This window comes from Saccopteryx bilineata, chromosome 6 (genome assembly GCF_036850765.1).
Source record: "Saccopteryx bilineata isolate mSacBil1 chromosome 6, mSacBil1_pri_phased_curated, whole genome shotgun sequence".
Taxonomy (NCBI): domain Eukaryota; kingdom Metazoa; phylum Chordata; class Mammalia; order Chiroptera; family Emballonuridae; genus Saccopteryx; species Saccopteryx bilineata.
The window spans coordinates 35,409,854-35,420,168 of NC_089495.1; positions in this window are offsets into that span (position 1 = coordinate 35,409,854).

The following is a 10,315-nucleotide window of genomic DNA, read 5'->3' on the forward strand; positions in this document are numbered from 1 at the left end:
TATATATTTCTGTGCTGTTTCTCAAAGGATTTTGTGTTTTGATATTTGTTTTTCTGTTCATTTCTGTGTTAATTTTTGTTACTTTCTTCTGCCTTCTTATTAGTAGCTTTTTGAATTGAGAATCTAATTTCTTTTATTCTCAAGTACTGTTATTTACTAAGTATCGAATTTGTTCATTTTCCCTCAGATTATCATTTTAATTGTGAAATTTAATGATAGTGTTTTCATTATCATTTCATTATCATAGCTTTAAAGAAATTTTGCAATCAAGATTGTCATTTCTGCTCTAACCCAACACTTATTTGTTAAAGACATTTTTAATTTCCAGGTTGAAGGGCTTGTTAAATGTTTGTTATCAGTGTCTAATTTGATTCCATTTTGATCAAAGAGTGCTGTTTACATTTAATCTATTTTGTGGATAGCTGCAGTCCTATGTAACACCATTGGAATTGTCCACCAGTGTGGACAATTTTCATGACTGTTCCATTCCATGGGCTCCTTAGAAGAAGATATGTTCTCTATTTCAGGATATGAAGTTTGATGTATATTCATACATTCTACCTTATGATCATGCCTTGTTTTATTTTGTTTTGCTATGTATTAGGTCTTCTAAATTTTTAAATAATGAAGATATTTAAAATCCACTCATGATCTGTGTTGGACTGTGAGTGGCACATTAAAATCTCCAATTATTTGTGTGCTTTTCTTAGTTATTAGTGTAGTTTCTCCTTTGGAAGCATGGTTGCTAATTTTTTTTCCAAAGTTAGAAGCGGGGAGGCAGTCAGACAGACTCCTACATGCGCCCAACCACGATCCACCCGCATGCCCACCAGGGGGCGATGCTCTGCCCATCTGGGACGTTGCTCTGCTGCCACAGGAGCCATTCTAGCGCCTGAGGTGGAGGCCATGGAGCCGTCCTCAGCGCCCAGGCCAACTTTGCTTCAATGGAGCCTTGGCTGAATGAGGGGAAGAGAGAGATAAAGAGGAAGGAGAGGAGGATGGGTGGAGAAGCAGATGAGCACTTCTCCTGTGTGCCCTGGCCAGGAATCAAAACTGAGACTCCTGCATGCCAGGCCAATGCTCTACCACTGAGCCAACCAGCCAGGGCCAACATGGTTGCTATTTTATTGGAATAGTCACATTGATAACCATTAACTCTTCATTGTGATGTGGAACAATAGCGTTTTAAAATGCTTAATAATCTCCCCCTGAATCCTTCTGTTTGCTGTAGGAATCATAACCCTTTTTCCTTATGGTTTGCATTTCCCAGTGGTTGGGCAAATGGAGTTTGTAAAATTTGAATTTTTTGAGTTTGCTCCCTTTTAGTTTTAAAAAATGGCTCTGAGCAGCACCAGGTATGTGGTCTGTGAGACTGCAAATTACCTTCCTGCTTGGGAAGGGCCATTGTCTTGCTAATGTTTGCTGGAAGAGAGGGATGCCATGTTTTTGCAGAGTTTGTGCAGAGAGAAAGGAGGAGGTATGCAAATGGGGAACAGAGGTGAGGGACTTTTGTGAGCTCCACTGAGACTGGTGGGGCCTTTGATTCTAGGAGGAACCAGAGAAGATTCTCCTGGTTGTGGAAACAGAGAATGTGTCAGAACTTTGGGAGCCCTGCGTGTTTGCTCATTGGCCAGTGCAAGACTTTAATAAAGGAATGGCCCACCATTTTTTGGCTCCACTGTTTCTTTACAGTCTTTCTGAATCTACTGGGAAACTGCATGAGGATGGCCATGACGGTGGCAACTACTGGTCATATACCTGGCATAACCTTTGCCTTGACTTTTATTTCCAACCTTTCCATATTACTTTGTTTTGGGCACCAAAGAGTTGAGTTTGCTTTGTGAGCCACTCTGAAAATGTTTTTCTTTTAATAAGTGAGTCAATTCCATTTACATTAGTTTATGTGACTAATATCTTTGGCATCACATCTGCCATATTTTAGTTATATTTAACTGTCCTCATGGTGTTATATATTTATTGTGTTTCCATGCAATCTATTTCTTTGATCATTTTTATGTTATTTTTTAGTTATTGTTAAAATTGAGGTGAAATTTACTTAACCTAAAACGAACCATTTTAAAGTGAACAATTGAATGGCATTTAGTACATTTAAAATGTGCAGCCACTGCCTCTTCCTAGTCCCAAGAAATTCCATCACCCTGAAAGGAAGCCCTATACCCATTAAGGAGTTACTCCCCAGCTAGCTTTCCCCCATCCCCCCAGAAACCACCAATCTGCATTCTGCATTGTGTTTCTATGGATTTTAAATTGCTGTGTGTGTGTGTGTGTGGTTTTTGTAGGATGTGTGGATATATCCTAATTTAGACAACTGTCTTATTCCATGAGAATGGGAAAGTCTCTGTGCCTCTGATTCTTTTTCTTAAAACAAGAATGTCCAGCCTGACCTGTGGTGCTGCAATGAATAAAGCGTCGACCTAGAATGCTGAGGTCGCTGGTTCAAAACCCTGGGCTTGCCTGGTCAAGGCACATATGGGAGTTGAAGCTTCCTGCTCCTCCCCCTTCTCTCTCTCTCTCTCTCTCTCTCTCCCCTCTAAAATAAATAAATAATTTAATAAAATAAAATAAAACAAGAGTGTCCCATCAATGTTATTTTCGTGATCAGATGAAGCTCATGGCACATATGAAGTGCTCAGCCCATCTTAGTTATTACTATTGTTGTTGCTGCCATTGCTAATCTGACTCCTGCGGCGAGCCTTCGCCACACTGGCTGCTTTCACGGGGTCCTCAGGCATCAGGAGCCTCCAGGGAGGGGCAGCTGAGTTTCAGTTCCAGATTCTCTCTTGGCGGCACATGTGCTCGCCCTGTTTTCCTTCCAAATTCAAAGTGAGTTTGACAAGAACTCATTTTCACCATTTCTAGAAATAATATTTTTAATATTCTGATGTTTTCCCACTGAGGATAAATGCTTCTCCAAAGCAATGAATCATACAAGCAGGTGGGTGGTAATGGGTACGAATGCCTGGGCGTCCCAGCTCCAGCCCCGCCTCTCGCTGCCTGAGTCGTTTGCCTGTGGTCCCTGTGCCGTTCGGTATTTTATAGGATTCACTTTTCCAAACTGAGCCGTTCCTCCTTTCTTCCGGCGTGCATTTTTTCTCTCCCTCTTCTTGATGCGTCATCCAGTTCTTGCTCTCTCTCACCCACTGTTACCCTCTGCCCTCTCTTGTCCCCTCCTCCACAAATAAGCAACGGATCCACAGTGTCACTTGAATTAATAGCTTATATTTAGCACATCTCTCCGCCCAGTTCGGAGCTAACATATGCCCTCTCATTCAGCTTGCACTTTTTTTCCACTTGCCTTTACTAAACCATCGCTGCCTCTGGCACAGACTATATAACATGTCTTGCCTCTGACTAAATGGCTCACTTGCGACCGGGCACTGGGAAACAGCTGCTCTTGGACCTCACGGCTTAAATAAATATGGTTCTTGTATCACTCCTGGGGCAGCAACATACACTATGCCAGGGGCAACTGCGGCAGTGCAGAAGTAAAGAACACTCGAGTACTGCTCAGGAATCCATGGAAATCATTCCAGTCCAGCTTCCTACATGAGGACAGAAACGGATCTTTGCATCTCTTTTTTCCCCCAGGACTCCTGGGAGTGCCTAACGTGCATTGAGTTCTTGGGCAATTTGGTAGCTTGAATAATAGTGCCCAAGGATACCCGGTCCTCCTCCCTGGAACCTGTAAGTGATACTTTCTATGCCCAAAGGGGCTTTGCAAGTGTGACTGAGTTTAGGATCTGGAGATGGGAGATCACACTGGAATATCTGGACAGGTCCAGTGTAATCCCAGGGATCTGTATAGGAGAGAGGCAAGAGATCAGAGAAGTAGGAGCTGTGTCAGCAGAACCAAAGGGCTGGAGTGATAGAAGGATGGGGCCGCAGGCCAAGGAAGGCAAGCAGCTTTCAGACGCTGGAAAAGGCGATGGACTCTCCCCAAGGGCCCCCAGAAGGAACTTGCCCCGCCAGTACCTCCACTTTAGCCCGTGGAAACTGATTTGCTTCCAGAACTGTAGGAGAATAAAGTGGTGTTGTTTTAAGCTACTACATTTTTGGTAATATGTTACTGCAGCAATAAGAAACTAACACGGGCAATGTTAGTTACCTCTTTACAAAATTAATTTAGTCTGCACCTAGCATTTAACTTCTGCAGAATTAAGGGGCTCATCCAAATTCTCAGGGATGATTATAGACAAAAGTGTTGATTAGAACTAGAGTGACTATATAACAATTAGGTTTTAATGTGTAACAAATAACCAAGGACTTAGTGCTTTAAAACAATGCACATTTATTTAGCAAATACTTCTCCGGGATCATAAATTTAAGCTAGGCTCCCCTGCGTGTTTTTTCTGGAGATGACTGATCTCATCTATACAGCTGAAGTCAGTTGTCCTCTGGGGGTTGGCTGATCTGGGATGGTCTCAGCTGGTAGGGTCTGCCTCTGCTCTACTGCCAGCAGGCTCACTTAAGCACAACCCCAAAAACAATTATGAAAATGCGCAGTCTGCTGTTGCCTGGGCCTGGAGCTGCAACATTGCTTCCATAGTATTGTATCAGCAAAGCCAAGTCATAAGATGAGTCCAGACTCAATGACGGGAAGATTCAACTTATTATTGGAGAAGCTGAAAAGTCACATTGGGAAGGATGTTGGCTCAGGGAGAAGTGGTTGTTTTTCAGTGTACCCAGTGGTGGGATTCAAATAATTTAACGACCTAAGTATAAAAAAACGACATATGGAAAGGTAGCTTATTATTTCATACGTTTAACACTTAAATAAGAACAATAAAAGAGGCACACAAAACTCAATTATAAGAAAGTTTAAAATATTAATAAAAAAATTTAAATAATACCTAATTAGAAAAACAATAAAATTGTTATTTAGGATATTTCCATATTGCTTCTTGATTGGCGACCTCACTTGCAATTTTTTTCACCTGTGGACAGAATGAACATTATTGCGGGCACTTAGAATACACTGTTGTGCAGATGAATGTTAAAAATGAATAAAGAATGTAAATTTGTGATTTCCATATTGGGTGGCTGCCCAGGCGCCCACCTTAGAGAGAACCCTGATTATAAGTGCCACTTTAACAACCAGTTCACCGAACTCAACAAAAAATTAGGTATCGGTTTTGCCGAACCCATGCAAACTGGCTGAATGCCTCCACTGAGTGTATGTACCCTGTCATGTAATTTATGTCTTAAACGGGGGCACTTGTGAGAGTGAAAGGGAACGCTATTAGGAATTACATCAAGAGAGCAGATATGGCCTCAAGCTTTAGGGTATCAGGATCTATATCTCCTGACTCCCAACCCAAGGTTCTTACTTCCCTACACAGTGTCATTAGGCTGCTTTATGACCCTCAGAGGAAGCCACAGAAACTTACAGAAGAAAGACCTCAAGTGTGAGACCAAGCCAAAGATTAGCATAAATGACATTCCTGGTGTCCAGATAAATATCCATAAAGAATTTATTTTCCCATTTCTCTCTGTAACCCAAGTGTCTTCCCCTTTAAAATTCTTCCCTGGAACCTCCTCCTGCACATCTGAAGGGTCATCAAAGTGTCATTGTCAATAAAGATAGTTGCTGCTCTGATTGGTGCTTGTGTGTGTGTGTGTGTGTGTATTTAATGTGAACATCCATTTAATCAATATAAAAATGGTATGAAAGTAATTTCTAGAGTTCCCAGCTGAAGTTTTTCATGTGAGCATGTACGTATAAAGCTTGCTTCCGTGACTTGAAACCTTGTCTAGATTTCTGTTGACCTGAGCTGTAGGGAATCTGGCCTCCTTTTCTAACTCTGCCAAAATCTCCCAAAAGCATATATCAAAAGCTTATTTTATAGCTTGGTTTATAAAAAGCTCTACTTTCCTTTTAAATAATATAGTATTTTTGAAACTTTAGAATTTTTTGTACTATGGCATGAAGTCATGAGCCGGGACATTTTGGGTCTTGTTTGAAACCTAGAAATCCTGATGTGCGTGGTGGTGCTTTTTAATAACCTCCCAGCGGGCAGGCCACTCCTGCAGAGATCATTCAGCTGATAGTAGCTGTTTTGTCTGATTCCACAGCTCCCGTCTTAACCTCCCTGGGTCAGATTTCCGGAGAGCACCCAGATTCCCTCCTGGTGAGGTCTAGAGGCCTCTGCTTGGCTTTGCCATCCCTCTAGAAGAGTGCAGATGAAGATGACAAGGGTGACCCAGGTCAACGCTGGGTGGGATGGGGAGGGGCACTGTGTGCCTTCACACACAAATACCCATTGTCCCTTTCAAAGCAGGAGCCCATGCTTTGCTAAGAGAGGACCTCCGTTGTCTAGCCTGCCCTCTCTCAGGTCCTCTCTCTGTCCCCAAGGCTGTGCCTCCCCTGACTGACGTCTGTGCTCCTCAGTTCCCCTTCTTATCCTCCACCTGCCCCCCTTCTTCCTGCCAAATTATAAGCATTCCTCAAACATGTTTTTGCACCCCTTAAAGTATAACCTGCATACAAAAATAAGCAGACATCCTAAATGTATATCAGTGAATTTTTATGACCTGAACTCAACCTGTCTAACCAGCACCCAGACTGAGAGACAGAATATTATTGGTACCCCGGGCACCCCTCACATTTCCTTCCAGTCCTGTTCCCATTTCCTTCCAGTATCGACTCCCCTGAAGTCTGATTCAATGGGTTAGCTTTGTCTGTCTCCAAACTGTATAATGGGAAATCGCATGGTATTTGCTCTTTTGTGTCTGGCTTCTTTTACTCGATATTATGTTTCTGAAACGCAGCCAGGTTGTTGCAGGCAGCTGTAGATTATTCATTCTTTTTGCCTTATAATATTTCTTTGTAGAAAACACTACAAGGTATTAACTCGTTTTTCTTTCAATAGGCATTTCCAGTTTGGGATTATTATGCATCGTGCTGCTGTGAGCATTCTTACACATGGTTCTGGTGAACATATGTGCACATTTCCGATGGGTCTGTGCCTAGGAATGGCATTTCTGGGTCGTTGGGTCTGGGCTTGTTCAGTTGTAGTAGAAATCACCAATGGCTTTCTAGGGTGGTTGCACCAATTCCCTTTATATTCGCAAGACAGTATATGAGAGTTCTGTTTCTTCCACATCCTCATTAATACTGGGTATTTTCTATCCTATTATTTTAACCATTCTGGTGGGTGTGTAGCAGTATAATGTTATGGTTTTAATGTTAATTTCCTTGTTGACTGATGAGGTCCAGACGACTGAGTTTTGTAAGCCCACGCCCCGCTGCTACAGAGGGTCCCATGGCCTGGCGCTGTTGTGTTGGGGGAAGCCTCGTGGGAGGGGAGGGGCTGGTCAGCCAGGCTTGGGCTCTGTTTAGGGGAAAGCCTATACTCAGCCCTAGGAGACTAGCACACTTCAGAAAGCCCTTGATTCTTAAAAAATCCTTCCTGGTGGGCCATCATCCTGTGGCAGGGACTGCAGGCCCATGGAGGGCCAGAGGCCGTTTTAGAGAGATACTGGCTGCTACAGAACAGGTCCCCTCTCTACTTTCTGCCTCCAGGAGAGTTGTGTGGAGTCGACAAAGCCAACTTCTTACTGAAACAATCCTCAGTGCAGCACCTGCTCCCTCGCTGCAAACATACATGCTTATCATTTGACTTCTGTCCCTCAGACTCTCCTGTCATGTGGCCTCTGGTAAGTTTTCTGACATTCATCCTCATTTTGCAGAGGAGAAATGTCATTTAGCTCTCTCGAAAACCCCATGAAGTAGGTGCTGTTATCATGAGTACTTGACAGACAGATCTTCATCGGAGTACTTATTATTCCAGCAAGGCTGCCATTGCTCAGATCTGTGTTGCACCCCTCCTTTAAAGATAGATGAACAAATCGGATCATTGTCGTTGCAAGAGAAACTCAAAGGCTGAGATTGTTTTCGGTGGATTGTTTTTCCTCTCCCCGCCCACCACCAACCTCAGTTCCCAACAAGATGGCTCTGGAGAGGGCCTCCCATGTGGATGATTCCTTTCTGGCTGGTGCTTCTCCCTCAGCCTTCCCCTTACTAGGTGCGGACTTCTCGTCTAGAAGTAGAGGGGGCCTAACCCTATCTGATGTCCCATCCGGTTGTCTTCTCCTCCTTTCTAGCTGTGCTCACCTGTCACAGCTGAGCCTTGTACTGCTTATGAAGCCCCCCTAGTCCATTCCTCTCCCTGAGCTGTAGCATGTAACCATTTAGACCGAACGATGCAGCCCCCGATGGCCATCTGTCCTGGGCAGACTACTCTTTTTGTTTTCTGGATGTTTGTTTTCTTTTATAGCCTACAACAATAGTACAAACTCACTGAGAGCTGGTGTGTCTCACTCAACCCTCCACCTGTACAGGTCACACACGAGGTGCTCTACACTTTCTTACTGATTCTTTCAGTTGTGTCCTCCGTCATGAGAACTAAAACATTCAGCTAGGTGAAGGCCTGTTCCTTTGGGTGTGATTGTTTTTGTACCGCCGACGTTTTTTCCCAAATAAACTCTTTTCCTTTGAGTCCTGGGGAAGGTGGTGAGTCATTGGGAAGGAGGGCTTCTACAATAGTAGGTGCTATCTCTATATTCTCTTTCACTCCCGGCACAATTCTAATTCTCTCATATTTTCCTGGGTATCTTCTTCCAGGTAGATGGTTAGAAGTCCCTAACGCAGTACTTAATGGCCACTTTGCAGATCTCCAACTGTTGTGTGGGTCCTGGGGAATAACACATCCACAGTGGATGAAGTTAATTTGCAAAACTGTCAAAATCCCTGGCACTATTGAAAATTTAAATCCTCTTCCCCAGTTCTTTGGAACCTTAATCAAAGATGCTAATGTTTGGCTGATGCATATGGTTGTTCACCTTCAGGATAAAGTGCTTATGAGCAACGCCTTTACCAAAATGCAGGAAGAACCAGGAAGAAAGGCTAGGTCTAGGTCAGGGGTCGGGACCCTTTTTGGCTGAGAGAGCCATGAACGCCACATATTTTAAAATGTAATTCCAAAGAACCATACAACAACCCGTGTACTTTACGCATTATCCAATAAAAATTTAGTGTTGTCTCAGAGGACAGCTGTGATTGGCTCCAGCCACCCGCAGCCATGAACATGAGCGGTAGGAAATGAATGGATTGTAATACATGAGAATGTTTTATATTTTTAACATTATTATTATTTTTAATAAAGATTTGTCTGCGAGCCAGATGCAGCCATCAAAAGAGCCACATAGATTCCTGACCCCTAGTCTAGGTCATTTACAAGACCAATTGACAGCATTAGCTCCTGGATAAGTGACGTTAACTTCTTGACCTCTGTATTGTATTTTCCCCAGTCAGGCCCCCGGGATGGGGAACAGTTCTGCATCCCTGGCCACATTCCTTTTGAACAAGAGCACCTGGTGCTGGGGCCTCGGTCACCTCCCTTCAGTCGCCTTCCTCCCCAGAGCAGCAGTTTCATTTCTCTTCTGTTTGTCCTTTGGTGTTTGCTCTTCTTTATAATACATAATACATAATAAAGTTTGCTGCTCCAGAATCTTAGTCCATAATACACTGAAACTTTCCTGATAACTTTATGTGCCTTTGTCACTGAAGAGGCCGTTCTCAGTGTCACCCTGAACCTTGAATAATCCATGTAACAGCTATTTAATTCTGTCTGCACACCATGGTGTTTGTTCTTCACAGACATGGCAGCTGTCTCCCCGATACTGCTTTTTGAGCTGATATCAATAATGTAATGTGGGGAGAATTTTTATTTTTCTCATCTAAGAAGAAGCCAAGTCTGTAGAATGAATATTTGATAAATCAACCCTCCCTCACCCACCCAAGCCCACTTCACCCTGTCTCATCTCTCCTGTTCCTCATCAAGTGGCTTCCAGCGGGGGGTTAAGGGGGTAGGCAAACTTAGTGCCTGCCTTCTGCCTTCCTGAGAATGACATGGCAGTTGGAGCGAGAGCTATATTGCTTTGAGGTGATCTGGAAACCTATGTTCAAAGGTTCTTTTCCAGGGCTCGACTAGTTGTGTGTCTTGAATGTGGTGGTGACTACGCAAATCTAGACGTGATAAAAGTGCATAGAACCACACATACATGAATGAAGGCATACACAATCTGAGCAAGGTCTGTCGTCTAGGTAGCAGTATCCTACCCTCATGCTACAGCTATATAGTTCCCACTGGAGGAAGCTGGGTAGAAAGGGAATGTAGGACCCTTTCTGTACTATTTTTGTAACTTCCTGTGAGCCTATAATTATTTTCTCTCTCTCTTTTTTTAAATTTTCTATATTGATTGATTTTTAGAGGGAGGGGGGGAAGGGAGAAGG